The 19,058-nt window shown below is 45.0% G+C and overlaps 1 long non-coding RNA gene across 3 annotated transcripts; it reads left to right on the forward strand.

Annotated features, from left to right (window-relative positions):
- The first annotated feature begins 4,304 nt into the window (after positions 1 to 4,304).
- Positions 4,305 to 17,353, forward strand: LOC101124557 (uncharacterized). Of its 3 annotated transcripts, none has more exons than XR_008671434.2 (3): positions 4,305 to 4,507; positions 10,616 to 10,805; positions 12,221 to 17,192. It is a non-coding gene; the product is annotated as an uncharacterized lncRNA (long non-coding RNA). The 3 variants fall into 3 exon arrangements; XR_002002599.4 differs by having other exon boundaries at positions 4,309 to 4,507; positions 15,985 to 17,353; XR_010130865.1 differs by having other exon boundaries at positions 4,359 to 4,507; positions 15,423 to 15,548.
- Positions 17,354 to 19,058: the final 1,705 nt, after the last annotated feature.

The following is a 19,058-nucleotide window of genomic DNA, read 5'->3' on the forward strand; positions in this document are numbered from 1 at the left end:
TAATTTCTTATTAAAAGATTGTGCTATAGTAAACACTTAGCATACATTATCTTAACACATGAAAATACATTGTTAGAGGCAGATGCCCATTGGTCCTCCATTTACAGATGAGAATGTAATCCCAGAATCATAAGGGAGCTATGAGATGTGTCCTGGAGCTCACATGTGACAAGAATGGGCTCCAGGATCGAGGCCTGTGCTCCTCTCCACCGGATCCCACTGCTCCCTTAACCAACTTTAGCCCAGAGTTACACACACCTGGTGTGGTTTGAAGAAACCCTTCTTGTAATAAAAACATTTAAAAAACCTGCTGCATTTTAGAATTACTAAAAAATAGAGATAGAGCTAAGGGTTATTCATTGTACATTCAGAAATATCTGACTTTTTATGTGATTTATCCATCTCCCTTACACCGTCCCTAAGAAATTTATACAGGTATTTATTTGTAATAGCTTGAATAATATAAAATTATAATTAACACACAAAATGTACAATTTGGAAATTATTGATCTAACCATCACCATTAAGATAGAAAACAGATCAATTACCCTCAATATTTTCTCTTGTTCTCTTACAACTCCTCCTTCCTCCCTCTTTTCTCTCACCTTCTCTCCATTCAACTCCCAACCTTCATGTCACTTTAGTTTCTATTCTGTAGAATGTATAAAAGTGTCATCATACAGGATGGAGTTTTTTTTTGACTTATTTTACTTATATGTACTTGTGAATTTAGTTCGTTTATGCGTGTATCAAACGTTCATTAATTGTAATGATGAGCAGTATTCCAATGAATGCTTTCGTTTTTTGTTTTTTTGAGACGAAGTCTCGCTCTGTCGCCCAGGCTGAGTGCAGTGGCGCAATCTCGGCGATTCTCCTGCCTCAGCCTCCTGAGTAGCTGGGATTACAGGCGCGCACAACCCCGCCCGGCTAATTTTTGTATTTTTAGTAGAGACGGAGTTTCACTATGTTGGTCAGGCTGTTCTCAAACTCCTGACCTCATGATCCACCCGCCTCGGCCTCTCAAAGTGCTGGGATTACAGGCGTGAGCCACCGTGCCCGGCTGAATTTGTTAAATTCGGTGTTTAATCTGACATCCTTCTGGATTTGCTCACACTGGAACGTAAAATAATTTCCAAGACTTAAGTGTAGCCAAAACAAAACCAAAAATTTCCCGTCTCTAAGCTACACCTACCACTGGATTTTTAACTGACGAAGATGAGCCTGAGAGAAATCACAAAAGCAGCTAATTCAAGGAAAAGCCATTTTTCGTACTCAGCTGAACTTAAGACCACAGTTACCACGAAGGCAGCTTCTCCACCTCCGGAGCTCAAGCGATCCGCCCGCCTCGGCCTCCCAAAGCGCTGGGATTCCAGGCCTGAGCCCCGCGCCCGGCCAGCGAAGGCAACGTCTAAAAAAACTTCTCACCTCCTGTCACCATGTCAGTGACAAATTCCCGAGTTTTCAGACGACATGCCGAATCCAGTACAAAACACTGACTCTGAGGAGCTCCCGACGCCGCTGGCGCCTCAGCTGGCAGCAGCCGCTCCAAGTTCGAACCCGCGGGCGGTGACGGAAGGGCCTTCCCGCGGGCGTCGGGCAGCAGCTGCAGCCCTGGGCTCGGCCGCGGCGGCTCCGCGTCCTTCCCGGAGGCGCCGGCGCGAGGTCCTCACACCCAGGCGGCTCAGTGGAGGCGCAGCAGCCCAAGGAGCGCGGCCCCCAGCGCCTGCGCCCATCCTGGAGAACTGCATCTGCGCAGGCCCAGAGCGTCCTCCCGGAGCAGGCGAGCCAGAATGGCGCCTCCTCGCTCCCAGCAGGCGCCCCCACGCGGCCCGCGCCCCTCCTGGAGAACTGCATCTGCGCAGGCCCAGAGCGTCCTCCCGGAGCAGGCGAGCCAGGATGGCGCCTCCTCGCTCCCAGCAGGCGCCCCCAGCGCCCGCGCCCATCCTCCAGAACTGCATCTGCGCAGGCCCAGAGCGTCCTCCTGGAGCAGGCCAGCCAGGATGGCGCCTCCTCGCTCCCAGCAGGCGCCCCCATGCGGCCCGCGCCGCGCCCAGCGACCAGAGCCGCGCGAGCCTGTGGGGAGCCTGTGGGGAGCCTGCGGCGCGCCTGCGGAGGCCTGGGCTCCCCCGCCTTCCCCACAGCCACCAGTAGCTCATGCCGCCGGTCTTCCCCTGGCCAGGTCTTCCTGCAGCTGGCGCCGGAGGCTGCGGAGGGAGGGCCCAAGGGTCCTTTTCAGAAGACAGGCTTTTTATGAATTTTAACACAATGTGAACAAGCTGCGTTCCTTTAATAACGCTACTTCCATCATACACTGGCAACTCAACACCTGAAAAGGTTAGATGTTATAAATAGGACTTGCTCATCCTTTATACACAGGATATCCATAGATAAATAAACACACAGACAGAAGAGATGATCATTAATCTCGCCTCCCGGTGCGCACAGAGGCCTTGAAGTCTGCACTTTCTCCTCCTCTCTCCTCCCCTGAACCAGAGCACAAACGCAATGTGTGTTGATCAAGCAGGGATTTGGCCATCCTCCCCACCCCCCACCAACATCAAAATAAAATAAAACACTGCATATGAATTTTAACAAAAAGATATTTACAAAATTTATTATTTTACCACCTGTAATTTTAACATACATCAGGCACTTCAGAACATCTAGAAAGACTAGATATTTCAAAAGAATACTTAGAATGGCCGGGCGCGGTGGCTCACGCCTGTAATCCCAGCACTTTGGGAGGCCGAGGCGGGCGGATCACGAGGTCAGGAGATCCAGACCAAGGTGAAACCCCGTCTCTACTAAAAATACAAAAAGTTAGCCGGGCGTAGTGGCGGGCGCCTGTAGTCCCAGCTACTCGGGAGGCTGAGGCAGGAGAATGGCGTGAACCCGGGAGGCGGAGCTTGCAGTGAGCCGAGATCGCGCCACTGCAGTCCAGCCTGGGTGACAGAGCGAGACTCCGTCTCAAAAAAAAAAAAAAAAAAAGAATACTTAGAATTTCCAATGATGTATATACAATAGCGAGGAATAAAATGCACACAAGAAAACAATGACAACGATATGAAAATGTCTTTTAAATATGAGCAGCCTGGCATGGAACCCTCTTCCCTTCCTGCCCAGGTCTCCCCTCCATGTCCTCTCACCCACTGAACGAACGTGGACGTGTGGTTACTGTGTCCCTTCCAGGGGTGGTCTAATAACTCCATTTCAAAATGTCATTTCCAGAAGACACCCCTTTGCTATGATTTTTTTAAAAAGGACATGGTAACTTACGGCCAGGCACGGTGGCTCACACCTGTAATCCCAGCATTTTGAGAGGCCAAGGTGGGTGGCTCACCTGAGGTCAGGAGTTCAAGACCAGCCTGGCCAATGTGGCAAAACCCCATCTCTACTAAAAACTACAAAAATTAGCCAGGCATGGTGGTGCACACTTGCAATCCCAGCTATTCGGGAGGTTGAGGCAGTAGAATTGTTGCAACCCAGGAAGCAGAGGTTGCAGTGAGCCAAGATCCTGCCACTGCACTCCAGCCTGGGCGACAGAGTGAGACTCCGTCTCAAAAACAAAAAACAAAACAACAACAACAACAAAAAACCGGAAAACAAAAGACAAGCACATGGTAACTTACAAGACGTGTAATTTTCTGACTCTGTCATATATTTGGGAACCTCCTTACATCTAGGCGGGTTAGATGCAGCAAATGTTTTCTGTTGAAAGGTCAGGGGAAGGTCGAGAGCGGCTTTTTCATGTGTTATGCACAGGCCTCCTAGAAAGGGCTGGTAAAGTGTGGTGTGCATGTCCAGTGGGACAAACTTGGAAGGTTCTTCTCTGTTTCTCCCCATCCATGTCAAGGTCTTGTAGAAGAACAATCACCATCCGGTGGCCGCTACCCGTTCCCCACATCGTCTTCCAGGACTCTACTAACATTTCTTGCCCTAAGGCCTTTGAACCTTGCCAGGACTGGGAGGGTCCCTTCCAACATGGACAGCAGTCATCCCAAGATTCGGAGCTTCGGGGCTGCATGGCCTGAAGAGAAGGCGGATCTAAGTCCTAGACCCCGCTTCCTGGCGACCCCACGCGTCCCCAGAACGCCCACGTCCCAGCTGCCCCCTCGCATCCCCGGACCGCCCACAACCCGCCAGCCCCCGCGCGTTCCGGACCACCTGCATCTCAGCTGCCCCCGCGCCTCTCCAGACCGCCCACGTCCCAGCTGCCCCCTGGCATCTCCGGATCGCCGACGTCCCGCCATCCCCCGCGCGTCCCCGGACCGCCCACTTCCCGACAGCCCCGCGCCTCCCGGACCGCCCACTTCCCGACAGCCTCCGCGCATCTCTGTGGCAGCTGCCGGGTGCTTCCCGCCCCTCCGCGCCCGCCCACCCAACGGCGCTGTGTCCCGCCGGTAGCTCAGCGCGGACTTCCTTTATGTTGTACAGGGTTGGGCCTGGAGACCCGGAGGCCGGCGAGGTCCTGGCTGGGAGAGGCCGCCGCTGCCTTCAGGTTCCCGAGGTGAGTAGAGAGGTTCCCGCTGCTTTGAGGTCAAGGCTCCTCGGTGGCGGCCACAGCAAAGGCTCCAGTGTCCGCAGGGCAGAGGCCGGGCCTGTATGGGGATCCCCGGCTCATCTGAGGCTCAGGGCGGAGGGTCCAGTGAACTGACCTTGCCCCGCTTCTCCACGCGCCCAGTGTCACTGTATTCAGCCACCACTGCACAAAGGCGGCACAGCTCTGTGCCCTGAGAAGCCCCTCATTCCCTCAGTGACTCCACAGGGAACACCGGGTGGGCCCCTGGATTCACAGCCCTGTAGCACGCTGCCCAAGGGGCCCCCTTGCTCTCCCACCACCCAGAACACCGAGCCCGTTGTCAAGGCTGAACCATCCGCGGGCAGCTGGGACCAGGGAACATGGTGAGGGGCTCACGGCACCTGGCGTGCAGATCCCAGTAGCTGGATGCGGTTCTGCTAATCACTAACAGGCTTGCAGGCTTCCCCAGGAATCCACCCATAAACTTCACAGAACACCGTGTCTGTGAACCACCCAGTATGTGCATTCAGTTTCTCACCTCACTCTGGTCCGGAATCTGCCACCTGCAGGATCCAATTAACAAGAGCGAGATCTGGTGCACAGATTATTGTATTAACCATAATGGTAAAGGGGAAGTGACCGCATTCCCATCCAAAGCAACCACTTCAATTTTGAAGGAAAGGCAGGGGTTTAAAAAAGGAAAAGTTGATAAGAAAGGCATGCAAGATTTGGGCTGAGAACCAGGTCTGTGCGTCTTGTTCTGGCGGCTCTCTGGCATCCCAGTCCACCTGGATCTTGGGCTGGCATCATCTCGGCAATGCCTGGGTTGTTAACTAGCAACCTTGAAGTCACCTCTGGAATTCTGCATCAGGGTCTCCCGACTTTGTCTGTCTGTCTCAAATTAGCTTCCGGAACTTCCAAAAAGGCACAGAGTTCGATGCAAACATAAAGTTAGATTAATGTGAAGGGAATATTTATGGTGAAAGGGAGAAAGGTGGAGTCTATTTCAAGGCGTAAGAAAATTGATTCTGCTGTTTGCCTCAAGATTATATCTTTACACCCAAGAGAGACAGAAAAGTTTAACCTCTCTTCTGCCACCATGTATGACTGCCTTGCTTCCCCTTTTTCTTCTGCTATGATTATAAGTTTCCTGAGGCGTCCCAAGCCGTGCAGTACTGTTTGGTGTGGAGATTACTGAAGAAGGGTTTTACTTAACTACTTGACAGAATTCCCCTTGGTGAAGAGGAAATGTCAGAGATCTTTAATTCATGACGATGTTGGATTATTGGCAGTTGGCTCACTAAGGATCCCATGTCCAAGAGCAGGATTCTCCTTCCAAAGTGTGGGTGTGGACTTGAGGAGCAGCCTTTGAAAGATGGGGCCCCTAGACTTTATAGAACCTCCTTTGATTCCTTGGAGGTTTGCAGTCTCCAGGTTGTCCGTCATCCAGGACTTTGACTGTTTGTGAGAAAGAGTGCTTCCTTTTGGGTGAAGAACTCTGTATTAATTTCCTAGGGCTGCCAAAATGAAATACTACAAACTGGGTGGCTTAAAAATGACAGGACTGTATTCTCTCACAGTTCTAGAGACTAGACGTCCAAAATCAAGTGTGAGCTGGGCTGCATTCCCTCTGAGACTCAGGAGAATTCTTCCTTGCCCTTTCCTCACTTGTGGAGGTGACTGGTAATCCCGGACATACATTGGTTTAGTGCTGCACCACTCTGATCTTTGCCTCTGCTGTCATATGGCACACTGTATGTCTGTGTCTCTGTGTCCAAATATCCTTGTACTTAGAAAGACACCCATCTTCCCACATTGAGGGCCTGCCCTGCTCAAGTAAGACCTCATCTTCACTAATAACATCTCCAGCTACCATATTTCCAAATAAGGACATGTTCTGAAGTGCTGGTTGTCAGGACTTTGCCATATCATTTGGGTACATAGTTTAATACATGACAAACCCTGTTACAGAGCTACCATGTCTAGTGTCTTACACATTTTGTTTGTAGGGGCGGGTAAAAATAACAACGGACTCCTGTGTGTTCTCTGACGATAGCAATACCAATAGCTACCATGTAATGCCTACTAGTTGTTAGGTACTAAATATTAACTAATTTCATTCTTACAACAACCCTACTTTACATATGAGAAAACTGGGGTACAGGAAGTAACTGGCCCATTGTCCTCCAGTTAGCAGTGGCAGAGACAGTATACAAAGCCAGACTTCCCAGCTTCAGAGGCCGCATACTTAATACCACCCTGCCTTCTGGACGGTCAGGACAAGCAATTATGCCTATGGTAAACATACTGTGCTGACAAGTAAGGTTACACTTGAAATGTGGCTTACAGTACAAGGTATAGAGATTACAGGCAATTCATGTGTTCTGGTTATTTGTTGCTATTAAGTCTGAATTAAAATGTAAGTGTGAAATTTCAGGTTTCAGGGAGTATAAAAATAATATTAAAACCTCAAAAAATAAGTTTAAAATGCATTTTGAAATTAAGCTGCCTGTATATCATTCCCCACTGTCAAATTCCATTTCGTTTCTATGGAAAACATGTGTCATAGTCATTCTGGCTACTTCTTTAGAAAGGGCGTAGCTTGTATGTATTGGAAGGGAATCCATTAAACTGGAGTTGGAAATATTGTGGAGTCTCCGGAATTACAGTAGGTGTTTGTTGGAGCATTATGGTGCAAGGACCTAGGAGTTTTTGAGAAGGTCAGTATTACATTCTCACTTAAAGTGCAAGATAGCAATAAAATCCATAGCAACTGAAGATAGCAATGAACAGTATACCAGCTCTACTATGTATGAAACTCTTCCATGTGTTAGGAAGTCAACTAAACCATGCTGTCACGGGGTCCTGAGAGAGGGCATCCATCTCGCAGAAATATGGGTATCTAATGCTTGCATAGCTTGAGTTATATTGTGGGAGTAATCTTGTATATATATGCGACATTCAGTGTTCGTTAATACACAAGTGTTACCTTTGGCTGTAGTTGCAATACCTAGGGTCATATAGCTTCATAGTGTCACTTGTCAAATCTGTGAAGTTTCTTCAGTAAGAATGATGATGGCATGGTAGGTGTTGTTAAAGGGACTGGTGGTTTGCTTAGCCAGGGCCTCTACTTGCAATTCTAAATCTATGACTGCCACCTGGGGGGAAGAGCTGGCTAGTGGGCAGAACAACTAGGATGTCTGTTTATGTCAGTAGTGTCTGTCTTTCACACTTTTCCAGTTGACATAAAGAGAATGCACTTTGGACAGTTACATCCTGGGATATAAGGTCATATCCAGTTGCTTCTTTTAGTCCAGTTGTAAGGAAAGTAGGGCCAGCCATGAGTGCCACAGGCGATAGCTAACCCCAGAGGGAAGAACAGGTTCCACTCTGCAGGCTGGCATTGCCTTGTCATCCCAGCCACATATTAAGGGCTCAGTTACATTGCTAAGGAGGCAACAATTCCATATCATGAGTGACAGTGTAGAGTATGCTGTGGTGTTTCTTCACACATAGCAGTGCTTGACCAATTACTTGGATTCGCACCACTGTCAGCCATCCTACCTCACTGGATATGGCATAGCCTATAGTGGGAGTGCTATTAATGAAGTGTCTTCTGTTTTTATAATAGATGGAAAAGATGGCTTCTCCAATGGATGGAAAATCATAAATTCTTAAGATGGGAGCTTGTATTATGCCAGGGCAGGCCTATAGTGGAAGAAATGGGCGAACTCTTTACAGAACCAACTATGTTTTCTTTTGCAGGGAAGCCACCATCTTCCACCCATTCAGCAAAAAAGATTAGTTTTAATAAGGAGAAATAATGTATTTACAACTATAGAACTCATTAAGAATTTCATATTAACAGAAGGGTATTACCTATCTGTCTTCTTGTCTCCTCTTTATCAGCAACTTCAGGTTTTCCTTAGGCTTATGTGACCAGGTAGTCTGTTCTGTGGGGTCAAATTGAGGTGGGGCAGGTTTTTTCCAACAGCAATGCACCCATGGCTTTACATTGGATAACTTAACTGAACAAAGGTTAATCAGTAGCACATCGTGGGGTCCGTTCCACCTTTCAGTCAGCTGCTGATCTTGTTTTTGACTTTTCCAAGACTGTAGTGGCATCTTGTCTCTTGGATGGAAGGGGTGAAGAGGCTCACTGTGGAATAAACAGGCCTGGAAATAGCAAGCTGATGTGCAGTTAGCAAGGTCTGCACCAATCTGCACATATGGTTTAACTCTGGGCTCATTTACCAGCTCCAAAGGTGCTGTTAAGGCCTCCTATATATAATTTCAAAGAGACTTTTCCCAAGCCCACTTCAGGGCACCATTCTGCCCCAGAACAAGGCAATAAGAAAAAATCTATCCCAACGCAGGTCAATTTCCTGCCTGAGTTTGGCTATTGTCTTCTTCAAGGTGTTGTTTATCTTTTATTTCTTTACTGCTGACTGTGGTCTCCATGATGACTGTGGTTTCCATTCGATTTGCAGTGCTTGACTTACCTTTTGAGTAAACTCTGAAATAAAAGAAAGATCATTGTCACTATGTATAGTGCATGGGAGTCCAAACCTGGCAACGATTTCCTTGAATTATGCTTTAGCCAGTCATGTGGCTCTTTGGGACTTGGTGAGATATGCTTCTACCCATCTTGAAACAATGTCTACAACAATCAGGAGGAATTTATAGTTGCCACTGGCCACAGGCATGCGAGTGAATCCACTTGCCAGTCTTCCAAGAGTCACAGTTCTCTGTGTTGTACCTCTCCATTGCAAAGATTTTGTTCAGTCTCAAAGATATTTTTGGCACACAAAACACACTCCTATGTGACTTTCTGGACAGTTTTCTGACCATTCTGACACATGGTCATACAAAGTCTGCAAGGGAATCTCATTTGGAGTGTGTGCCCTCATGTAAATGTTTTAAAACTGTAGACCAGGGCCTCGGAGAGTAAGAATAATCCATAAGCATTAGTTTTTCAGAATAAATCTGGATCTGTTTTACCAAATCCCCAGTCGCAGGCATGCTTCTTGTCTATTTAGTATAATGGTGTTTGAACTATGGAAACTCCAGATGCGGAATCAAAGCTTATAGCAGGTGTGCATCCTGCACTGCTCACTTCTCAGCCTTTTCTGCAGTCTGATTTCCTTTAGGTGCCAATGAGTCATCTTTTGGGTGCTCAGGGCAATGCATAATGGAGGATGAAAAGGATGAGAACACACCTCTAGTAGTTTAACACCATTTCTATTGGGTGTTTAATGTCCTTATTTCCTGATGAGACAAGGCCTCTTTCTTTCCAGATGGCCCCATGAGCATGCACCACCATGAAGGTGTACTTAGTATAGGTGTCAATGTTTACTCAACTTGGTGAGGGTGATTAGCTCAGGTTTTGGACCAGAGGTACTGGCAGAAAGGGCACAGGCTTCTATTATCCAGTCAATAGTTATGATCGCACAACTGGCTCAGCATTTTTCCTCCTCCATGAAACAGCTCCCATCAGTTTAAATTTCCCAATCTGGAGCACTTATTGGCTGGGCTTCCAGGTCTGGGCTGCTGAAGTTGACTGCATCAAAAAATTTCAAACAGTCATGCACTAAATCAAAATCAAGTGCTGTAGCTGGGAGCAGAAATTGAAAATTACCTTTATTTTTCCTCTATCACCTCCCCAACATGAATCCATCAGAAGATACATCATTCATTATTTCAAAATATATTCTACATTTATATATCCAAAGAAATGTTACTGTGGAAATATTTAATCAGATCTTCATCATGAGACTCTGTGAGGGCAGAGACTTGGCCTCACCTCCCATTAGCTCCACTCCCACACTGGAGAGCTTGCAGTCCTGAGCCTGCAGAAGCTGAGCTGCATGGCCAGCTTGGCTTGAGTGAAGGAGTGGATGTGTGTTCCCCTCCACATGAGGTATGTGAGCCTGAGGGTCTGGGAATTAATATATTCCTAAAAAAATACATCCTATCTTGTATATGGTGGGTTCAGGCTTTCTATTTGTTGATCTTGATTCCCCTGAGTGATCCCCATCTTTCCAACTTTGTGGAAGACAAAAGTGAAATAACTATTGGGACAATTCTTCTCTACAGACAATGGAGACTCTGAGAACATCCAGAAATATCCACAGGACTGGAGAGGCTGTGGGCTTTCAACCACCACGAGGGGCTGTTTGCATATGATTCTTCTAAAATTGACATCAGTGAAATGCCTTGAAGATAATAAAGTGTTGAAGAAATAAACAAAATCAGAATATATGGGATCAGTTAGCTCTTATTTAAGGTGAGTTTATGAAATGAGGATGATTGCACTTGTAAATTCTCAGAATTCTTAGAGTGATTATGTAGATTACAGTTATTCCAGTACCTGGCCCTTGGTAAGTTTCGCTTTCACACTTATGATCTTTTTCCTTCAAAATGAAAGGTACATCTGTTTCCATAGTTTAAAAATATGTCTGTGTCTGCCTGGCTTGTCAGAGGTTTACAAGGCATGGAGATTAAAAGCCCTTCCCTGGGGAGGAGCCCTGACCCCCACCTCCTGTGCCTGACCCGGTTCAGTGGTTTCTAAGTACACCCTGGTAACCTGATCCTTCCCCTTGTGGTCCCAAGAACCCCTGCAGGGCAGGTTTGTGTCTGAGTTCACTCTGGATTCGAGTCACAGTGCCTTGAGCACAGTAATACACGCCTGCATCCCCAGCCATCACACTTCTCAGCTGTAAGTTTTCTTGTTTTTTACTATGTGTTTCTGGAGATGCTAGCTCTGCCCTGAAGGTTGGGGCTTAGTGTTTCCCTTAACCCATATCACACCAACACACTGAAGACCTTTTGATGGGAGATGGTGGATCCAGGAAACAAATTGTTCAGAAATTGAATGTGCATAGGCGGCACGGGTGAGGCTGAGCATGACCAAGGGGACCACTACTTCTTCCTCCCATTGCACAAGGTGGTCCTCACTGTGAACCCCTGAGAATAGAGAACATCTGTGAGTCACAGACACATTTGTCTCATCCCGTGTCTCCCCACTTATGAAACCATGAGTAACTCACCACAGAGGGCAGCCAGCAGGCAGAGAAGGAGTAGCGGAGGGGCCATGTATCTATGGATGTGGAGAGTGCTGCTAGAGACCCCAGCTCAGAGCCAGCACACAGCATAACACTCACAGCCCTGCCTCTATTCGTTCTTGAACCCGGGACTTATTTGCATGGACAGAGCCCCAGGGGCATAGGGTGAAGGGGTAATGTGAGGGGGAGCTCACTGCCCCTGAGCTCTCCTCAGACAGGGTCATAGAATGGGGTCTTGTCTTGTAGAACAGTGGGGAATCTCTGGGTTCCAGGAAAATGAAAACTTAAATATATCTCAGGACTCTGGAGCTCCCTTTAGGAGTCTCTGTTTCTGTCTTCTTGCTAAATATTCTCAGCAAGATCAGCTGAAATTCGTCATTAGGAGAGGGAGTTCTTAGTATTCTTTGGCTGGAAAGAAGGCTCTTCTCCCATGACCAACTAAATAAGCAACCAATATAATCTAATATAAATTATCAATGTCACGAGTCAACGTAGACTGCTTTATTTTTTTCCTTTTAAGCATATTGTTCAACATTTGTTCTATTTTAAAATCTTCAAGAGACGTTCATATGAAAATATAGCTTAAATATGGCCTCATTAGTGCAGATGATAAAGCATGGAAACTTTGCTTTTTCAGAAACATGGAGGAAATGAGAGCAAGCAATGAAGTAATGTTACAAAATAACATATTTGAGTAGTTCATACTGGTGGAATTTTCCTGGCACTCTCATGAATTGAAACATAATCATTAAAGACTCTGGCACTTGAAACCGTGATGACAGCTGCATTTCTTGCAGTCGAGGGAACTCGGAGTGTTTTAGCTTATGGGTTCTGTGGAAGCCAGGCCACTTGTCTTCCTCGCTTCAGCCCCCTTCGCACAGGAGGTGACGAATCTCTTCCCTCGCTGGAGTTCCTGGAGCCACAGTATACAAAGAAGCCACACACAAAGCTCCTAAAGAGAGCTCCACAGGCCTGAGACATATTAAATTGTCATCTTCCTGGAACCAAGAGATTCCCTCCATTATGAAAATGTTGCACAGCCTTATTATGCAACACACTCTGTTTTGCTCTGTGTGAGTTCCACTCCCACTGTCACAGCTCTGTCAGCAGACCCTGAGGCCTGGGCATCAATTTCAGATCTTCATGGAGAGCCAATGCTGTGGGAAGGGTGTCCTTTAGTCTGTGATATTCATGAGTGAGGGACAGAGCTGGACATTTTAGTGAATCTCAGAGCTGCAGGGAAAGTACTGTCTTCAGCTACTCTTCTCTGGCTAGACTTGGGACTATTCTATAATTTCCTTACTGGATTAATAATCAGTACCTCTTGAATCCTGTGTCCACTGTTCAATATAACCTGGTAGGGTGGAACAATCAGAAAATCATCTGCTTTATGCCTGCATCCTCTCCTGGCTAAGATTGCAATAGGTCCAGTTGTGCACATTAGGTAGAATTGTCATGTCTGAAGAAGGTAGTATCATTTTTGTTTTGTAGTTTATTCTGTAAGGGTTTCTAATTACAGTACCATAATCAAGAAGAAGACATTCAGCATGAGACTCCACAGAAGGTGCTAGTCTCATAGAGAAGTAGACCTCCATTGAGAAGCTCAGATGTAGGGACGAGCCCCACAGGGTCGGTGGGTTTTTCTCCCTGTGTGCGGAGACGAGAGATTGTAGAAATAAAGACACAAGACAAAGAGATAAAAGAAAAGACAGCTGGGCCCAGGGGACCACTACCACCAAGACATGGAGACTGGTAGTGGCCCCGAATGTCTGGCCACACTGATATTTATTGGACACAAAGCAAAAGGGGCAGGGTAAAGAGTGTGAGTCATCTCCAGTGATAGGTAAGGTCAAGTGGTCATGTGTCCACTGGACAGGGGTCCCTTCCCTGCCTGACAGCTGAGGCAGAGAGAGAGAGAGGGAGAGAGACAGACAGCTTATGCCATCATTTCTGCATATCAGAGACTTTTAGTACTGTCACTAATTTTGCTACTGTTATCTAAAAGGCAGAGCCAGGTATACAGGATAGAACATGATAGCAGACTAGGAGAGTGACCACTGAAGCACAGCATCAGAGGGAGATGATTAGGCCTCCAGATAACTCGGGCGGGCCTGACTGATGCCCTACACAAGAGGTGGAGGAGGAGAGTCTTCTCTAAACTCCCCTGGGGAAAGGGAGACTCCCATTCCTGGTCTGCTAAGTAGCGGGTGTTTTTCCTTGACACTGATGCTACCGCTAGACCATGGTCTGCTTGGCAACGGGCATCTTCCCAGAAGCTGGCATTACCGCTAGACCAAGGAGCCCTCTGGTGGCCCTGTCCGGGCATAACAGAAGGCTCGCAGTCTTGTCTTCTGGTCAATTCTCACCGTGTCCCTTCCACTCCTATCTCTGTATGGCTTGGTTTTTCCTAGGTTATGATTATAGAGCGAGGATTATTAATAACATTGGGATAAAGAGTAATTGCTATAAACTAATGATTAATGATATTCATATATAATCATATCTATGATCTATATCTAGTATAACTTCTTATTTTATATATTTTATTATACTGGAACAGCTTGTGCCCTCGGTCTCTTACCTCGGCACCTAGGTGGCTTGCCACCCACACTCAGAGACCTTTCTCCCTGGGTAAGGTGTGCAGTCCACCAGGGTGCAGACATGCTCTAAATCCATAGGCACCTGATGTGTCCTAGAAGTAAGGAGCATAGGTATGAGCAACCCTACCCCATCCTCTGTAGCTGACATCATTCCCAGTGATCACTTGACAAGTTTGTGGTGCTGCCCAGTTCATTGATGCTTCTCATGTAGGAGACTAGCAGGCCAGGGAAGAGCCACCATCTTGGCAAAAACAGCTGAACCTGTCATTAGGTAAGGGATGTTTTTCCATAATAGAAGACATAAATTTAACTATCATTAAGTCCTCTAGGTTGTCATTTGAAACTGCCCAATATTGATAGCATATGGACAAATGAAAACCTCAATAAATAGTTAGCTGAAGGATGTTTAATGTATTGTAGTGTGACCTACTGATGCTGAGCTACACGGTAGTTGTGCTGAAATGAGGGTGGGTAGAGGTCCTCCTCCACATGGTGTAGGTGAGCCTGAGGGTCTAGCGACCAACATGTACCTGGAGAAGATGCCCATGGGCAGCAGAACTTGTTATAGTGGGTTTGCTGAAAGTGTCTATTTTGGTCCCCTCTATTATGTCCCCACAAAGCATGTGCTGGCTTTCTGATCTTCAAGAGGGCAAAAAGCAGTGAAGGGCTGAGAGAATTCTATCTGTCTCTTGAACCTGAACATACTGAGAAGCCTAGAGAGAGCTCGGAGCTCCTGGAGACGCTTATGGGATTTTCCCACCCAGGAAGACTCTTTGCACATTATCTCTCTAGATAAACACTCATGTAACACTTTAGTAAAGATAAAATGATAGAAGAAATTGTCAAATAACTTCAATTCAGAATATTTAAGTTTATTTAGAAAGTCAGCAGCATGCAGTTTTATTATTGTAGTTTCATAGCATATTTGCAGTTCAGGTACTAGGAAACCTCCCCCCAGCTTTGATGTTTGTATTCAATGTTACTTTGGACATCTGGGGTCTTTTGTGATTCAATTTTATCATTTAAAAAATAGTTTGTCGAAAATGTCATTTCTATAGAAATTGCTTTGGATCTGTAGATTGCTTTGGGTAGTATAGACATGTTAACAGTATTATTATCTTCAATCTGTGAATATGGAATAGTTTCCCATATATTTGCATATAGATTTATTTATTTCATCAATGTCATATAGTCTTCAATGCACAGATTTTCACTTATTTGACCAACATTTTTTCTAAGTGATTTTTAGAAATAGATATTGGTCTTGCTGTGTTGCCCAGGCGGGTCTCAAACTCCTAGCTTCAAGTGATTCTCCCCTGCCTCCCAAAGTACAAGAATTACAGGTGTAAACTACTGTGCATGGCCACTAAGTAAGTTATTTAATATTATTGTAAATGCAACTGACATTGTCTTATGATTTTTAAATAGTTAATTGCTAGTTTTTAGTAACACTACTGAGTCTTCCATATAAATTTTGTATACTGCAATGTTACTAAATTTGTTTGTTAGTTTTCAGTGGCTGTTTTTTCAGAATTTTTAATTTTTTTTGGAATTTATAAAGTTATATTGTCTGTAAACAGAAACAGTTTAACTTATTCCCCTCAATTTCTATGCCGTTTACTATTTTTTTCTTTCTCAAATTTCTATGGTTAAAACTATCATCAATATGCTGATTAGAAGTATTAAGACTGGGCATTCTTTTCTTATTCCTTATCTTAGAAGAAAAGCTTTCCATTGTTCTCAGCAGGAAGGTTTATGTCTGGACTCACACTGACTTCCTCTCACTGTTTGTCTTGCACAGTAATACAAACCATGTCCTCAGATGTCACAGAGCTCAGGTATAGTCAGAATTGTTTCTTGGATGAATCTCTGGAGAAGGAGAGTTGGCTCTGCAGAGATGGATCATTGTGTGTGTCACCCTTGCAATGTGCTCCTGACAGCCCATGGAAGCGGGCTAGTGGATGCAGCTCCAGCAGTAACTGTTGGTTGGGATGGACAACCCAGAAATGGGGCATGTGAGGAAGAGAAAATGAAAGTGGATAGCCTGTTACTGAAAACTGCTGGACTAAGACACTTGTAAGCCTGTCAATCTCAGTGGCCAACAGACATGAAAAAAATTTCCAACATCATTAATTATCAGAGAAATGCAAATAAAAACAACAATGAAATACCATCTCAGACCAGTCATAATAGCTAATATGAAAAAAGTTAAACAAAAAACAGCTGCTGGGTGGGAAGTGAAGAAAAGGGAACACATACATGGGTGGTGGAAATGTAAATTAGTTTAGCACTGTGCAAAGCAGTTTAGAGAATTCTCAAAGAACTTAAAACAGAGCTACTGTTTGACCCAGCAATCCCATCATTAGGTATATAGCCAAAGTAAAATAAATCATTCTACCAAAAAATGCACATGCACTCATGCCTCTTGCCACACTATTCACAACAGCAAAGATACGGAATCAATCTAGGTGCCAATCAATGATGTATTAGATGAATAAAATGGTATGTATGCAATATAAAATCATAAAATACCACACATTCATAAAAAAAAAAGTGTGGTGCCTCACACCTATAATCCCAGCACTTTGGGAGGCTGAGGCAGATGGATCATGAGGTCAGGAGATCAAGATCATCCTGGCCAATATAGTGAAACCCCGTCTCTGCTAAAAATACAAAATTTAGCTGGGCATAGTGGCACATGCCTGTAATCCCAGCTACCCGGGACGCTGAGGCGGGAGAATCACTTGAACCAGGGAGTTAGAGGTTGCAGTAAGCTGAGATCGCGTCACTGCACTCCTGCCTGGTGAGAGAGCGAGACTCTGTCACAAAAGAAACAAAATCATGTCCTTTGCAGCAACATGGATGCAGCTGGAGGTCATAGTCGTAAACAAGTTAACACAGAAAAAGGAAACAAAATACCACATGTTCTCACTTGAAAGTGAGTGCTAAAGGTTGAGCACATGTGGACATGACCATGGAAACAATAGGCACTGTGAACTGCTGGAGTGGGGAGGGAGAGAGAGGTGCATGGGTTGAAAGACTGACTATTGGGTACTATGCTAACTCCCTGGGTGAGGGGATCCATACCCCAAACCTCAGCATCACACAATATGCCCATGTAAAAAAACTTGCATATGTACCCCCTGTACCTGAAATAAAAGTTGAAATTTTAAAAATAATATTAAAATTATAATTAAATAATTTTTCTTCAATTTTTTGAATAGTTTAACAATAATCTGTTTTCGTGATTTTTTTTAAGTAGAACACAACTGTGAAACCATCAGGTCCTGAACATTTCTGTGATGGGAGACTTTTCATTATTATTATCTCCTGTTATTCATTGTTCTGTTTAGGCTCTCTACTTCTTCTTGGTTCAGTCTTGGTAGTTTGCATGTGTTCATGAATTTATCCATTTCCTCTAGGTTCTTGAATTTTCTGTAGCATATAGTTGTTCATAATACCGTCTAATGATCTTTTGTATTTTTGTGGTATCATTGTGATGTCTCTTTTTTCATTTCTGATTGTATGTGTGTGGGCATTTTCTCTTTTCATTTGTAGTTAATCTAGATAATGCCTTCTTGCTTTTTTACGTTTTCAAGAAAACAACTGTTTTGCTGATCCCTTTTGTTATTATTTATTTATTTTTGGAGATGGAGTCTTGTTCTGTTGCCAGGCTGGAGTACAGTGGCGCGATCTCAGCTCACTGCAACCTCGGCCTCCCAGATTCGAGGGATTCCCCTGCCTCAGCCTCCCAAGTAGCTGGGAATATAGGTGTGTGCCACCACGCCTGGCTAATTTTTTGTATTTTAGTAGAGACGGGGTTTCACCATGTTGGCCAAGATGGTCTCAATCACCTGACCTCGTGATCCGCCCCCCTCGGCCTCCCAAAAAGCTGGGATTACAGTCATGAGTCACCGTGCCCGGCCTTGCTGATCCTCTATAGAATTTTTTTTCTGTATTTTAAAATTCTGCTCTGATATTTACTGTCTATTTTTTCTACAATTATGAATTCTGTTTATTCTTGCTTCTCTAGTTCTTAAGACACATAGGTGGGTGGTTTTTGAGACATCTTTCTACTTTTTTGATTTAGGTGTTTATTGCTAGAAACTTTTCTCTTAATATTGCTTTAGCTGTAACCAGTAGCTTTTGCTATATTGTATTTCTATTTTTATTTATTTCAATAAATTTTTAAAGTTTCATTTTAAGTTATTCCTTTATCCAGTGGTCACACAGAAGCATGCTGTTTAATTTTCATATATTTGCATTGTTTCAAATATTCCATCCTCTAGGGTTTCTAGTTTATTTCATTGTGTTTGGAAATGATACTTGATATGGCTTTGATATTTTTACAATTTCGAGACTTTTTTGTGTCCAAATATATATTAAATTCTGGAGGATGTTCATTGTGCTGTTAAAAAGAATGTGCAATCTGCTGCTGTTTGGCGAAGTGTTCTGTAAGTATCTGTTGAGTCCGTTCAGTCTGTGGTGCAATTATTGTTTTTGAGATACAGTCTCGCTCTGTTGCCCAGGAGGGCGTGCATGGGTGCCATCAGGGCTCTATGGAGCCTCTGTCTCCCTGGGTTCTGGTGATTTTCCCACCTCAGCCTCCTGGGTAGCTGGATCTTTAGGCACATGCTACCACACTGGCTGTTTTTTATTTTTTATTTATTTATTTTTTTGTAGAGACAGGGTTTTGCCATGCTACCCAGGCTAGTCTCAAACTCCTGAGCTCTCTACCAATCCACCTGCCTTAGCCTCCCAAAGTGCTGGAATTACAGATGTGAGTTATTGTGCCTGGCCTCTGGTGCAATTTTAATCTGAAATTTTCTGTTCATTTTCTCTTTGGATAAACTGTGCAATGCTTTCAGTGAGGGA

This window comes from Gorilla gorilla, chromosome 15 (assembly GCF_029281585.2).
Source record: "Gorilla gorilla gorilla isolate KB3781 chromosome 15, NHGRI_mGorGor1-v2.1_pri, whole genome shotgun sequence".
In the NCBI taxonomy this organism is placed as follows: Eukaryota; Metazoa; Chordata; class Mammalia; order Primates; family Hominidae; genus Gorilla; species Gorilla gorilla.